The sequence below is a fragment of the Panthera leo genome, chromosome F2 (assembly GCF_018350215.1).
Source record: "Panthera leo isolate Ple1 chromosome F2, P.leo_Ple1_pat1.1, whole genome shotgun sequence".
Classification (NCBI taxonomy): domain Eukaryota; kingdom Metazoa; phylum Chordata; class Mammalia; order Carnivora; family Felidae; genus Panthera; species Panthera leo.
Genome location: NC_056695.1, coordinates 20,365,622 through 20,380,843, shown reverse-complemented (window position 1 = coordinate 20,380,843; position 15,222 = coordinate 20,365,622). Strand labels below are relative to the sequence as shown.

At 42.5% G+C, this 15,222-nt stretch overlaps 1 protein-coding gene across 4 annotated transcripts in view; it reads left to right on the top strand.

Moving 5' to 3' along the window:
* Positions 1 to 308: 308 nt before the first annotated feature.
* Positions 309 to 15,222, top strand: part of SLCO5A1 (solute carrier organic anion transporter family member 5A1) — a 311,289-nt gene continuing 296,375 nt past the window's right edge. For 3 of the 4 annotated variants that reach the window (XR_006198356.1, XR_006198355.1, XM_042923843.1), the window contains exons 1-3: positions 311 to 610; positions 4,485 to 4,546; positions 9,668 to 9,736. The gene's annotated coding sequence lies outside the window, so the exon portion shown is untranslated. Of the gene's footprint in view, positions 611 to 4,484; positions 4,547 to 9,667; positions 9,737 to 15,222 lie in introns of all 4 variants that reach the window. The other variant, XR_006198357.1, reaches the window with a different exon arrangement.

Genomic DNA, 15,222 nt, shown 5'->3' with positions numbered 1-15,222 from the left:
TTGTTTTTCATTCGAATCGATTTCTAGACGCAAGCTAATGGGACCAAACGCAGAAAAGGAATGGAAAGATTGAGATGGGCCCAGGTGCTCCGACAAAGCACAGCGACGACGGCACAGCGGCTTGGCGGAGGCTTCAACAGTGGCTATTGTTATTACTTCCTTGATTTACCCTATGGCTGTCTCCTTTCTCCGCCTCCCCCCCTTAATTATTATTCAGAGCTTTCCTAAATGAAGCAGGGCTCTGACTTCACCGGAACAACAAGAGGTTTCCCAGGTAGGGAGGATTGACCCGGCCTAGAGGCTCAGCAACCGGAGGAGGAACGGAGAGGGAGGAGGGGAGGTGGAGGGGAAGAGGCACAGGTAGCCCAGATCCAGTTTGTGGATGGATCTCCTTCCCAGGTGACATCCAGGGCCGGACCCCGCCCCATGTCCATGCGTACGCTTGGCAGGGGGTGGTCGTGACAATGGCCGTGACGACTGATGGCTGTCCTTTGAGCTGCTGGCCTTGGGGATCCCGCAGTCCCCCCCTTCCTCCCTCTCCCTCCCTAACCCCACACCTTCAGACCTCCTCCTCCCCTCCACCCGCGGCTGCCGGAGCCCCCACACTCTGGTGAGTGGGAAGCCCAGAAGCCACCAAGGCTGGCCTCGGGCTAGAGACGGGGCGGGGGAGCGCAGCCGCAGACCGCGCGTCCTGCAGCGAGAACCAGAGAACCGAGGCAAGGACTGGCTCCCTCCTACCCACGTGGCCCAGGGCTTCCGGGAGCCGGAGCTCCCACACTCGGTCCAGGCCGACCCTGGGTCGGCTCAGCTCAAGCCCTAAGCCTGAAGCCTGGGCTGGCCCTTATCGAACTTTTGGAAGCCGCCTAGGTTGCTGCTAGGGGTCGGCCAATTGACGAAAGGGTCTAACTCGGGGCTGTCTACCTGCGCACTGAGATGGGACGACTGGTTTCTGCTGGTGATGTTTTTCTTTTTGCTGGAGAGTCCGGGGGCCTCAGAGAGAGCTTCTCGGTTGGGCAAGGCTGAAGCGAGACCTCTAAAGGCAGGCAGGCACCTGTTTTCCTCATCTTCATCTTAGCCGTTTTGAGAGCTCGCCAGGTAGTGAAGGGGTGAAGCGTTAAGTGCGAGCTCGGTGCAGGCCGCTCACTTCACATTTTGTGAAGTGTTTCCGTTATTCACTTGGTCTAAGTCTGACACTCTATACTCTTCACTGCCGCGTATACTTCTTGAATGCAAGGACTACCTCTGACACTTCTTAGGTTGGTTCCTTGATAGATGAATATGCATATAATATGTATTTTTATATACTGAATATATTTTTAATATGTAAGCCACCTGTTTTACTACTTTCGGTAGTAGGTGTAAACTTTTTGAAGCTAAGTATAAACCGTGTACACGGGAGGCTGCCTGTCACACTCACTGTCGTGTGAACCATGCTTAACGGGCATGTCCTCGGAGTCCTGTGGGGGGGTGGGGAGGCCTGCGGGTGGATAATTTCCTCCATCTAGCTCACTGTTTCACCTACCTGTTTCAGAGCTCTCAAGTCTCAACTTAATTTTCATTCCTCCGAGAAACCTGTCCGGACCTTTCTTCCACAAAATTAGAAAACAAATCCTGGGGCACATGGGTGGCTCAGCCGGTTAAGCTTTGGACTCTTGATTTCAGCTCAGGTCATGATCTCATGGTTTTGTGAAATCAAGCCCCACCTTGGTCTCTGGGCTGACAGCACAGAGCCTGCTTGGGATTCTCCCTTCCCTCTCTGCCCCTCTCCAGCTGTCCCTCTCCCTCTTTCACAATGAATAAATAAACATTAAAAAATAATAATTTCTAATTTGAGGAATTCATTGAACTTTTTTACTGGCCTAATTAATATGTAGCTAATATTTGCAAATATTCCATGAGTATTTGAAAAGGCTGTGTATTTTTTTTTAATTGGGCAGAAAATCTGTACCTGTTCATCAAATTGTGTGATCTATTCCTTTACATCTACATTTCTGTGTAAATTTGATCTGTTAATTTTTGAATGACAGGTTAACATCCCCTGCTTTATTTGGGGTTTGTCAGTAGATTTTCGTTCTGCTATCAGGCTTTGCAGTATAAATTTTAAATATGTTAATAGGTGCACAAAAGTTCCTGACCGTTACATATATTTGGTGGATCATATCTTTTATGAATATAAAATATTCTTCTAGTCCCCTTTGAGACTTTCAACCTTGATTTCAAATTGGTCTGATATTATTGTTTTTATCAATATCTACCTTGTAGACAATTTTTTTCAATTGCTTCTGTTCCTTTTTTTTCGTCTTTTATTATTTTGCTCTTGTCTTTTATTACACTCAATGAGCGAGAGAAAACAGTGAGTCTGATGGTGATTTCTACCATTTTTGTGATCATTTTCCAAACTGTGTTAATATAATGTTGGTCTTTTTCTTGTTTCTGTTCAGATAGCTCTGTTCTGGATTCACTAAAAATTTTCTTTCTCCAAGGGAAGGAGCAATGAGGGGGTCTCAGAGGCTGGGCAGCGCACTGGTGGCTGATGTCTTTCAGGAGGACAAGAAGTTCTCGTGTACACCCATAACTCTAGAATAGTTTACCTGGACTGAGCAGGGCTCATTTTGATAAGCTCAGTTTTATGTGTTTGTTACTATTTTTAGTTTTGAATCCCATCCTGGTTTGAGTTGTCTCAAGTAAAGATTACGCATGAAAAATCCACACTCCGGTGGTTTTTATGGTTTTATACTATGCACTATGGACATCAAGTAAAATCTGGTCACTAATAGTTAAGTGTATTAGAAGCATGTCTGTAAACGGTAAAAAATCTTATGCACATCTATTAGTTCAAGCTATAAATAAAGTAAAATCATCTACCTCCCTCCCATTCAGTCAGTGGGTGTTTATTTTCATTGTATTATTAGACGATCTGATAACTGATCTATTTCTCTTAGTTTAGTTTTCACACTGTGAAAGAGTTACCTAATCTACTCACCTGCAAGAGAGATTTGGTATTCTGGTTTTATGATATGTCTTTGAATAACTTTCTGTGATTTGTCCTGCAGCATTTTTGGCACATTCCCTGAAATTCCAAATTTATTTTTCTTTCCCATTTGTTTTGGGACATGTCCTTTTGTTCTAGACATTTTTCTTTTCTCTCTCTCTCTCTCTCTCTCTCTTTTTTTTTTTTTTTTACATTTTTTAACGTTTATTTATTTTTGAGAGACAGAGCACAAGTTGGGGAGGGGCAGAGAGAGAGGGAGACACAGAATCCGAAGCAGGCTCCAGGCTCTGTCCATGCTCACAGCTGAGAGCCTGACATGGGGCTCCAACACACAAATGGTGAGATCGTGACCTGAGCCAAAGTCGGATGCTCAACTCCTGAGCCACCCCGCCTTTTTTCTTTTTTAAAATCACAACCTCTGTATTGAAATGTATTCAGTCTTGGGGCGCCTGGGTGGCTCGGTCGGTTAAGCGTCTGACTTCGGCTCAGGTCATGATCTCGCGGTCCGTGAGTTCGAGCCCCGCGTCGGGCTCTGTGCTGACAGCTCAGAGCCTGGAGCCTGTTTCAGATTCTGTGTCTCCCTCTCTCTGACCCTCCCCCGTTAATGCTCTGTCTCTCTCTGTCTCAAAAATAAATAAACGTTAAAAAAAAAAAAATTAAAAAAAAGAAATGTATTCAGTCTTCAGTCTTCCTGAGCAATTTATTGAAAACATTTTATCTAAGACTTTCAGACAGAGTCGCTAATCTATCTTTTGAAGTAGTTTGGAGGGTTTTTTTTTTGTTTTTGTTTTTGTTTTTGTTTTTTTGGCTTGGGGCACGAATTTTGAGAGAACATGTAGTCTTGACCACTTTTTGTCAATCATCTGGTACACATTTCTAGTTGTGTACACATCTCTGAGCAAACATTGGGGACTGACACAACAGTTGCTCTAACTCATGCAAAAGGCTCCTTCCTAGACATTGATTTGGTGATTTTTAAAATGCCTCTTAGGATGAGAACCCCCACTACACTTCACATTGGAAAAAGGAAGCAATATGCATGATTGACATCACCAGGAATGTCTGTGTGCTGCATGTGTCATTATATTGAACATGCCTCATTTTGAGGCTATGACCTTGAGTTGTCATTGCTTCAGAAAACGTGGACTGGTTAGGACATCCATTAATGTCCTAGAACAAATGCTATAGCAGAATCCCCAAGGGAGACAGGGATTTTACTGGTCTCCGGACACAGGAATCCATTTGTTGGAGCATATGCTGAGTGTGATGAGCTGGAAAATGAAGTTAATTTCTGTGTCAGACCAAACTAGGTGAAAGACCGAGTCACTGGATAAGATGAAGGCTGCATATCCTTGAGAGGGAGGAATAACCGCGTTTTTCCAGATTGGGTCACACACGTTTTTGGTTTATTTGACAAGGCCCACATAGAGTAGAGAGCAACATAATCTGAGAGCTCCACGTTGGTGTCTCATTGTGAAATCTTTAATTTCAGGTTATACTTCATGCAGAGTAGTAGAAGAAGAGAGGACGAGACCTCCTCGCTAAAAGCATCCTGTAAGTGGAAAAGCTATTAATACTCTCACGAGCTCTTGTAGTTGAAGTTTCAAAACAGAAGAATTGTAATTTCCTGTCTTCCATGTGGGTTACTTGATTATCAAAGCAGGAACAATACAACAGTTTTGTTTTATATTTATTACTAGGAGGTAATGTTGTTGAAGTTTTAGGGCATTTTTCGAGATGAGATTCTTGTTAAGTTAGTAATAGTAAGCTTTTCCCCTGCTATTTACAGTTGCCCTGACATTTTTTTTAAGTTCCGTGTTTTTGGTTTTTTTTTTAATGTTTATTTATTTTTGAGAGAGAGAGAGACACAGACGGACAGAGCGTGAGAGGGGAGGGGCAGAGAGAGAGAGAGGGAGGGAGACACAGAATCCGAAGCAGGCTCCAGGCTCCGGGCTGTCAGCACAGAGCTGGACGACGTGGGGCTCAAACCCACAAACCATGAGACCAGGACCTGAGCTGAAGTCAGATCCTTAAGCGACTGAGCCACCCAGGTGCCCCTGGTACGTTTTTTTAGTAATCTCTTCACCTGACGTGGGGCAGGAGTTCACGACCCCAAGATCAAGAATGGCATGCACTTCCAACTAAGCCAGCCAGGAGCCTCTGCCCTGACTGAATGACTGATTCATTCATTCATTCACTTACTTACTTTATATTTTGAGAGAGAGAGAGAGTGCACGCATGAACAGGGGAGAGTGGCAGACGGGAGAGAGAAAGAAAGGACTGGGAGAGAGTGAGAATCTTAAGCAGGCTCCGTGTTCAACATGGAGCCCAACATGGGACTTAGGCCTGGGGTCATGACCTCAGCCAAAATCAAGAATCAGGCACTCAGCCAACCGAGCCACTCAGGTGCCCCTGCCCTGACATTTTCTTTTTTTTAATTTAATTTTTTTATTTTTTAGAATTTACATCCAAATTAGTTAGCATATAGCACAACAGTGATTTCAGGAGTAGATTCCTTCGTGCTCCTTACCCATTTAGACCATCCCCGCCCCCCCACAGCCCCTCCAGCAACCCTCAGTTTGTTCTCCATATTTATGAGTGGCTTATGTTTTGTCCCCTCTCTGTTTTTATATTATTTTTGTTTCCCTTCCCTTGTGTTCATCTGTTTTGTCTCTTAAAGTCCGCACGTGAGTGAGGTCATATGATTTTTGTCTTTCTCTGACTAATTTCACTTAGCATAATACCCTCCAGTTCCATCCCCGTAGTTGCAAATGGCAAGATTTTATTCTTTTTGATTGCCAAGTAAGACTACATTGTCTATATATACCACATCTTCTTTATCCATTTATCCATCCATGGACATTTGGGCTCTTTCCATCCTTTGGCTGTTGTTGACAGTGTTGCTATAAACATGGGGGTGCATGTGTCCCTTTGAAACAGCACACCTGTACCCCTTGGATAAATGCCTAGTAGTGCAATTGCTGGGTCGTAGGGTAGTTCTATTTTTAATTTCCTGAGGAACCTCCATACTGTTTTCCAGAGGGGCTGCACCAGCTTGCATTCCCACCAACAATGCAAAAGAGATCCTCTTTCTCCGCATCCTCGCCAACATCTGTTGTTGCCTGAGTTGTTAATGTTAGCCATTCTGACAGGTGTGAGGTGGTATCTCATTGTGGTTTTGATTTGTATTTGCCTGATGATGAGTGATGGTGAGCATTTTTTCATGTGTTGATTGGCCATCTGGATGTCTTCTTTGGAGAAATGTCTATTCATGTCTTTTGCCCATTTCTTCACTGGATTATTTGTTTTTTGGGTGTCGAGTTTTATAAGTTCTTATTAGATTTTGGATACTAACCCTTTATCTGATATGTCATTTGCAAATATCTTCTCCCATTCTGTCGGTTGCCTTTTAGTTTTGCTGATTGTTTCCTTCGCTGTGCAGAAGCTTTTTATTTTGATGAGGTCCCATTAGTTCATTTTTGCTTTTGTTTCCCTTGCCTGTGGAGACGTGTTGAATAAGAAGTTGCTGTGGCCAAGATCAAAGAGGTTTTTGCCTGCTTTCTCCTCTAGGATTTTGATGGCTTCCTGTCTTACATTGAGGTCTTTCATCCATTTTGAGTTTATTTTTGTGTATGGTGTAAGAAAGTGGTCCAGGTTCATTCTTCTGCATGTTGCTGTCCAGTTTACCCAGCACCGCTTGCTGAAGAGACTCTTTATTCCATTGGATATTCTTTCCTGCTTTGTCAAAGATTAGTTGGCCATACATTTGTGGTTCCATTTCTGGGTTCTCTGTTCTGTTCCATTGATCTGAGTGTCTGCTCTTGTGCCAGTACCATACTGTCTTGATGATTACAGCTTTGTAGTATAGCTTGAAGTCTGGGATTGTGATGCCTCCTGCTTTGGTTTTCTTTTTCAAGATCGCTTTGGCTATTCGGGGTCTTTTCTGGTTCCATACAAATTTTAGGATTATTTGTTGTAGCTCTGTGAAGAATGCTGGTGTTATTTTGATAGGGACCTGCCCTGACATTTTTTAACACAACATACAGGGGTATCTGGGTGGTTCAGTCAGTTAAGTGTCTGACTCTTGGTTTCTGCTCATGTCATGATCTCACAGTCTGTGGGTTCAAGCCCCACATTGGGCTCTGTGCTAACAGCATGGAGCCTACCTGGGATTCTTTCTCCCCTCTCTCTGCCCCTCCCCTGCTTGCTCTCTCTCTCAGTTTCTCTCAACATAAATAAACAAATAAAAATAATTTAAACACAGCATACATTATATTGGAAGCAAAGCCTACATTTCTATTCTACTTCCCACCCCTCCCTACCCCCACTCAGTCCATTATTTTGTAAGCAGAGTACTAGCCTTGCAATACTGCAATACTGCCAAAATATACCTATTTTTACGTATCGAGGAACCTACCTCCTATTTTATGATGGGAAGATGGTATAATAATTAAAAGCATAGGGGCATCTGGCTCAATCAGTTAAGCATTTGACTTCCCCTCAGGTCTTGATCTCATGGTTTGTGAGTCCAAGCCCCTCATTGGGCTCTCTGCTGTTATCACAAAGCCCACTTCAGATCCTCTGTCCTCCCTCTCTGCCCCTCCCTGCCTCTCTCAAAAACAAATAAGCGTGGGGCGCCTGGGTGGCTCAGTCGGTTGAACGTCCGACTTCGGCCCAGGTCAGGATCTTGCGGTCCGCGAGTTCGAGCCCCGTGTCGGGCTCTGGACTGGTGGCTCAGAGCCTGGAGCCTGCTTCCGATTCTGTGTCTCCCTCTCTCTCTGCCCCTCCCCCGTTCATGCTCTGTCCCTCTCTGTCTCAAAAATAAATAAACGTTAAAAAAAAATTAAAAAAAAAAAATAAGCATTAAAAAAAAAAAGTGAAAAAAATAATTAAAAACATAGACATTAGAGGGGCGCCTGGGTGGCTCAGTGGGTTAAGCATCCGACTTCAGCTCAGGTCACGATCTCGTGGTCCGTGTGTTCAAGCCCCGCGTCGGGCTCTGGGCTGATGGCTCAGAGCCTGGAGCCTGCTTCCGATTCTGTGTCTCCCTCTCTCTCTGCCCCTCCCCCGTTCATGCTCTGTCTCTCTCTGTCTGAAAAATAAATAAACGTTAAAAAAAAAAAATTTAAAAAAAACATAGACATTAGAGACCGATATAATTAACTGTATGATTTGGGGCAGCAGACTTCTCTGAGCTCAATTTTGTAAAATGAGGATAATAATTCCTATCACACAGGCTTTTTGTGTGGATTAAATAAGATATTTTGTAAGTACTCAGAACAATATCTGGTTCAAATATAGTAGTGTCTTTGTCACTAACTGCATGATTGATACTATTTAAGTACTTTTTGAAAATGAGGTAATAGTTCATGTTTATTTTTATTTTTTGAATGTTTATTTATTTTGAGAGAGAGAGTGAGCGAACAGGGGAGGGGGAGAACAGGTGGGGCTCAATCAGCATTAAGAGTCAGACGTTAACCAACTGAGCCACCCAGGCACCCTGGGTTATAGTTTAGTTTTAAAGATTTACACACTCTAACTAAAATTTTACCATCAAAAAGTAGTATTTTGGGGCACCTGGCTGGCTCAGTCTGTGGAGCATGCGACTCAGGTTCTCAGGGTTGTGGGTTTGAGCCCCACATTGGGTACAGAAATTACTTAAAAATGAAATCTTTAAAAAAATGAAAAAGGTAATGTTTTATACGCCAGGTCCTGTTCTCAATACTTGATGGTGGGTTCATTATCATCCCTGTTGTCCAGATGAGGAACTTGAAGCACAGAGAGAAAAAGCAGTTTGCCCAAGTGTGGTGAGAGCTCTGACTCTTACACGGGCAATGCCACTGCAGATTTCAATGTTTAAATTTTTTGAATAGGTAGGAATAGGAAAATAAAATATATATGTGAGTAATAAAAATATACAATTAGGGGTGCCTGGGTGGCTCAGTCGGTTACGTGTCCAACTTCAGATTCTGCTTCAGATTCTGTCTCCCTCTCTCTGCCTTTCCCCTACTTGTGCTCTCTCTCTCTCAAATAAGTAAATAAATTTAAAAAAGGAAGGAGAAAGGAAGAAAATGCAAGGTGGTATGTATCTAGATCCCTGTCTTATGAAGGCTCAGCCACAGGCACTTTTCTAGGAAGGCTATACAACAACGCTATGTTTTAGAAAATATCTCAGAAGGTGAAATGGAGAGGATCTCAATCTGTGCCTATGGGAAGTTAACTTCTGCACCCCTTGGCCCCTTGGACAACTACTGAGGAAGCCCTGCAGCCTGATGCTTCAGACGAGTCTGGAAATTGTGAAAGGAGCCAGTGAGTTTGGTGGCCAAGGACTCCAGGGTCGGGCCTGAGCCAGGTGAACCAAGGCGGCATGAAAAGAGGTGTCCGGTAGACCAGCTGGGAGATTTATCCTGTCTGATGGTGAAGAAGTTATTTAACCTCTTTTTGTTCACTTTCCAAACCTTGAAATTAGGAATAATATCAGCCTTTTAGGACCACTGTGGAAATGAAATAAAACAATGATTATAGTGATGATAGATGACATACGGTAAAAGCATCTAACATTTCCTGAGCATATCCTATGTATGCTCCAGGCATGGTGCTAAGCACTGTGCATTAACTGCCTTATAAAATCAAAACAATAATCTTATGAGGTCATATTTTTGTTTTCATCCACAGATGAGGAAACGAAGGTTAAAAAAGGTTGCACAGCTAGTGAGTGGCAGAGCCCAGATGTGAATTCTAAGTGTGAGTGACTAATGACTGTAAATACGTAATTAGTACGTTGTCTCACATTTGTTAATTCATTCGTTCATTCATTCTTTCACCAAATGTTTTTTGAAAACCTTAGCTGTGTCACATGTGTTCTGGGTGGGTGGTATATGTGAGTGTCAAAACCCAAACCCTTGCGCCCATGAAGCTTAAATTCTAGTGGTGGGGAGTGGGGGAGACATTCACTGGAGAACAGACATGGTAAAAAGGTAAATGTGTTATGTCAGAAAGCAAGTGCTTTGGAGGTTAAGCAAGGTCGGGAAGACTAGGGGTACAGACAGGTGGTAATTTGACCTAAGGCGGTCAGGGCAGGCCTCAAGGTAAGGGAGTCATGGGTGGGTATCTGGGGAGGAGCCTTCCAGTCTGAGGAGCAGGTGCACTAAGTCTTAAGAGCACAATGTGTCTGTGACAGAGGGACAGCAAGGGGGCAGGCTGGTGGGAGCAGAGGCAGGGAGAATGATAGGATAGAGGAGTGGGGGTGAGGAATGTGAGGTGGCGGACCATACAGTCTTGGAGGGCCTTGGAGGCCATCAGAAGGGCTGAGCTTGCACTGTGAGCGATGCAGGGCACACTGTAATGCTATATAATGTAAAAGCACTTGTTGCCTCAAAGCATTCATGACAATTGCAATCTTTTCATGGTCTTCCGGCCTCACACAGCACTGAATCTGCTCTTGCTAAAATCATTAATAAACTCCTAATTGGCAAATGTGCATACACCTTTAAAATCTTATCAGCTCTGTTGCATTTGGCTTCTACCTGACATTCTGACAAAGCATATGTCCTTATGTATTTAAGATCCTATATATAATAGCTTAAATGCAAAATGATCATAAGCTGTATCCCTGTGTTGAACATTTTAAAATGTGTGATTAGAGTCAGATTGTGAAACATTGCATAGGTAGAGACTTTGCAGATCAAAACAGCGATCTTGACCCCAGGTATGGCGTGTTCAAACTTTGTATTAACTGTGGCTTTAGGGAAATTAGTAAATAGTTTGAGTTTTATTTTCCTCATCTTCAAAAGATTATTGTGAGTGGCTTATTGTTATACCTATTCTGCAGATGGGCAAACAAGTCCAGATAGATTGAGGAACCCACTTCCTATTCCCTATCTGAGCAAAGACAAAAATTCATCCATACCTGTGAAAACTGGGGAGCCTGGCGGTCACCCGGGCTTCTATAGAGCACCATCCCAGCTCTGCAAAGGGGGGCTAAGGCAAGCTCATGGGACCAGAATTCTCTTTCAAAATGACTTGTGATCCACTCTAACTTACAGATAAAAGCACCGTTGAAGCCCAGAGGTCTACAACTCTAGAAAATCATGGCTATAATCATTTTCCTGTGGCCTAGAAAATGGAAAAGCAGATGTAACCAAAGATTAATCTTGGCTATTTAAAATATAATGGCATATATTAATATCTATAAAACTTCTAGTATTGACCAATACATCTTTCTAGTGCCTTCTTAAATATAGTCCCTGGTACATCCTTAAGATACTAGTAAAATTTACGTTAATGTAACTAGAGTGACAGATTTTAAGTTATGAAGGTGTTATGAATTGGGGGAAAGCAGAAATTACTGAAGAAAATAAAAGAAAAGCTGACACATAAATAAAATCAAGATCTGGTTATTTGGGGGAAAAAACATAGCAAATAGAGAAAACTGACCAAGATAAAAATAAAAAGAAATGCCAATTAGAAAAACATTAGGAGTAAGAAATAAATCCTGGGGCACCTGGGTGGCTCAGTCAGTTGGGCATCTGACTTCAGCTCAGGTCATGAGCTCACAGTCCGTGAGTTCAAGCCCTGCATCCGGCCCTGTGCTGACAGCTCAGAGCCTGGAGCCTGCTTCAGATTCTGTGTCTCCTTCTCTCTCTCTGCCCCTCTCCTGCTCATGCTCTGTCTCTGTCTCAAAAATAAGTAAAAACAGGGGCGCCTGGGTGGCTCAGTCGGTTAAGCGTCCAACTTCAACTCAGGTCACCATCTTGTGGTCTGTGAGTTTGAGCCCCACATCGGGCTCTGGGCTGATGGCTCAGAGCCTGGAGCCTGCTTCGGATTCTGTGTCTCCCTCTCTCTCGGACCCTCCCCCGTTCATGCTCTGTCTCTCTCTGTCTCAAAAATAAATAAACGTTAAAAAAAAAAAATTTAAAAAAGATAAGTAAAAACATTAAAAAAAATTTAAAAAAAAGAAAGAAATCCTGAAAAGGATTTTTTTCACAAACTCTGAAAAGATGAAAAAATGAATAAATCTGAAAATATGTACCATTGAATATAAAAATATTCTTTGAGTATATTCTATGAATATATAAATTACCAAAGCTGTTTTAAGAAGTGGATGAAAACTTGAATAGGTCAATAACTTCAGAAGAAACTGAACATGTTGCCAAAGATCTATTTCTTAAAAAGTCATGAGGTTTTACAGGTGTTGTGTGTCTGTGCAACCTTTAAGGCACAGATGATTCCTGTCATTTATATGGTTTTCAGGAGCACCTGGGTGGCTCAGTTGGTTAAGCATCCGACTTCAGCTCAGGTCGTGAGCTTGCAGCCTGTGGGTTTGAGCCCTGTGTCGGGCTCTGTGCTGATGGCTGGGAGCCTGGAGTCTGCTTTGGATTCTATGTCTCCCTCTGTCTGCTCCTCTCCTCCTGGCACTGACTCTCTCTCAAAAATAAATAAATATTAAAAATAAATAAATACATAAAATGGTTCCAAATCATAAGAAAGGTTGGAAAAGTTCCCAAAGTCCTGAGAGAAAAGACATAAATGGTAGTCTAGAAGTTCGATACTTGTCCGGATCTGGTTAGAAAATATTAGCATCATCTATACATCACTGAGTTTCCTAAGGAACCAGAGCCGGCACAATTTTATCATGGTGGCACGGGCAAAAATGTGGCAGAGAGTTCAGTTTGCACTACCCACGTAAAAAGCAGTCCTTAGCACAAGATGTGGCAGGAGATGAAGCCAACCTCCCCCATCCTGGGGGCTCTGCTCTCCTTCCTGGATCACGTACGTGCCTGCAAGAACTTCCTTTTTTGCAAAGAGTGCGGGGAAGCGCCATGCATCTTGATCTGAAATCCTCAAATTAACACTTGATGGAAGTGGTACAGTTTCTTTCTTCCATCCTGCTTACTATCTTTCTTCACTCTCATTTTTTAAAAAACTTGTAGACCACACTTTATTTTCACACTTTTTAATTTTATTTATTTTATTGTATTTAAGTTTATTTATTTTTGAGAGAGAGAGTGCATGAGCGAGGGAGGGGCAGAGAGAGGGGGAGACAGAGAATCCCAGTCAGGCTGTGCACTGTCAGAGCAAAGCCCAATTGGGGGCTCGGACCCCATGAGAACCTGAGATCCTGACCTGAGCCGAAACTAGGAGTCAGACACGCGACTGACTGAGCCACTCAGGTGCCCCATATTTTCACACTTTATTTTAAAAGTTATACTCCTGGGGCGCCTGGGTGGCTCAGTCGGTTAAGCGTCCGACTTCAGCTCAGGTCACGATCTCGCGGTCTGTGAGTTCGAGCCCTGCGTCAGGCTCTGGGCTGATGGCTCAGAGCCTGAAGCCTGTTTCATATGCTGTGTCTCCCTCTCTCTCTGCCCCTCCCCCGTTCATGCTCTGTCTCTCTCTGTCTCAAAAATAAATAAACGTTAAAAAAAATAAAAAAAAAAAAAGTTATACTCCTTTCATTATTGAACAAAGCATCTGTGTGTATGTTTAGGATTTATTTTTCTTGATCAAAGAATGTTTTCATTTTGGACTCTAAGTTCAGAAACTACATAGTTTGTATTCACTGCAGCAGCATGAAATTTTTTTTATTGTGATAACACACACATAACATAAAATGTATTATTTGAATCATTTTTATTATTACTTTAATTGTGGCAAAATACACATAACATAAAATTTAGCATCTTAACTCATTTTAAGTGTGCAGTTCAGTGGCTTGAAGCACATTTACACTGTGGTGCATCTAATACCAGGATTCATCTCTAGAACTTTTTTCTCTTGCAAAACTGTAACTTTGTATTCATCAAGCAGTAACTTCCTATTCAATCGCCCCCCTAGCCCCGGCAACCACCATTCCACTTTCTTTCTCTATGAGTTTGACTACTCTAGGTACCTCATGTAAATGGAACCATACAGTATTTATTGTTTTGTAACTGGCTTATTTCACTTTGTATAATATCCTCAAGGGCCATCCTTCTTCTAGCACGTGTCAAAATTTCATTCCTTGTTAAGGCTGGATGATATTCCATCGTATGTATATACCATATTCTGCTTCACAGACACTTGGGTTTTTCCACCTTCTGGCTGTTGTAAATAATTATGCCATGAACATGGGTATACAAATATCTTCTTGAGACCTTGTTTTTAAATCTTTTGGGTGATTGTAACCATTTTTAAAAATTAATTATTTAATTATTTAATTTACATCCAAGTTAGTTAGCATATAGTGCAATAATGATTTCAGGAATAGAATCCAATGACTCATCCCCTCCATAGAACACTCAGTGCTCAGAACAAATGTCCTCCCCAATGCCTCTTGCCCATTTAGCCATCCCCCCATCCACAACCCATCCAGCAACCCTCAGTTCTCTATATTTAAGAGTCTCTTATGTTTTGTCCCCCTCCCTGTTTTTGTATTATTTTTGCTTCCCTTCCGTTATGTTCATCTGCTTTGTATTTTAAGTTCCACGTGAGTGAAGTCGTATGATATTTGTTTTTCTCTGACTAATTTCGCTTAGCATAATACCCTATACTTCCATCCATGTAGTTGCAAATGGCAAGATTTCATTCTTTTTAATTGCCAAGTAATACTCCATTGTATATATATACCACATCTTCTTTATCCATCCATCCATCGATGGACATTTGGGCTCTTTCCATACTTTGGCTATTGTCGATAGCACTGCTATAAACATTGGGGTGCGTGTGCCCCTTCTCACTGTAGCCATTTTTAAGTATACCTACTCAGTGGCACTAAGTACATTCAGATTTTGTGCAAGCATCACCACCATTCTGCTCCATAAATTTTTCGTCTTCCTCCTAACATTTTTTTAAGGTATTCATTTATCTATCTATCTATGTATCTATCTGTCTACCCAACTAGGGCTCAAACTCATGACCTGACATGAAGAGTCACCTGCTCCTCCAACTAGCCAGCCACGCACCCCCTACTTGGCATTTTTAATGAACACCAATTCTAGGCCAAGCAGGTGATGCTGGAGACAAACGATGAGCAAGATAAAATTGCCCCCAGACTCTCAAAACACTGGCAGGAAAACATTTCATTTCAAAGCTACAGCTTTTCCGTTTTGGCAAAGATGGGCTTGAATTCATCTTTTGGCCTGAGAGTTTCGTGGTTTGGATAAATCACCTGAATCGAGTGCATACAAACACATTATTCAAAAGTGTAAATTGCCTTGGCCATAATGTAAATGACTGTTTTCAGTCCTTATCTG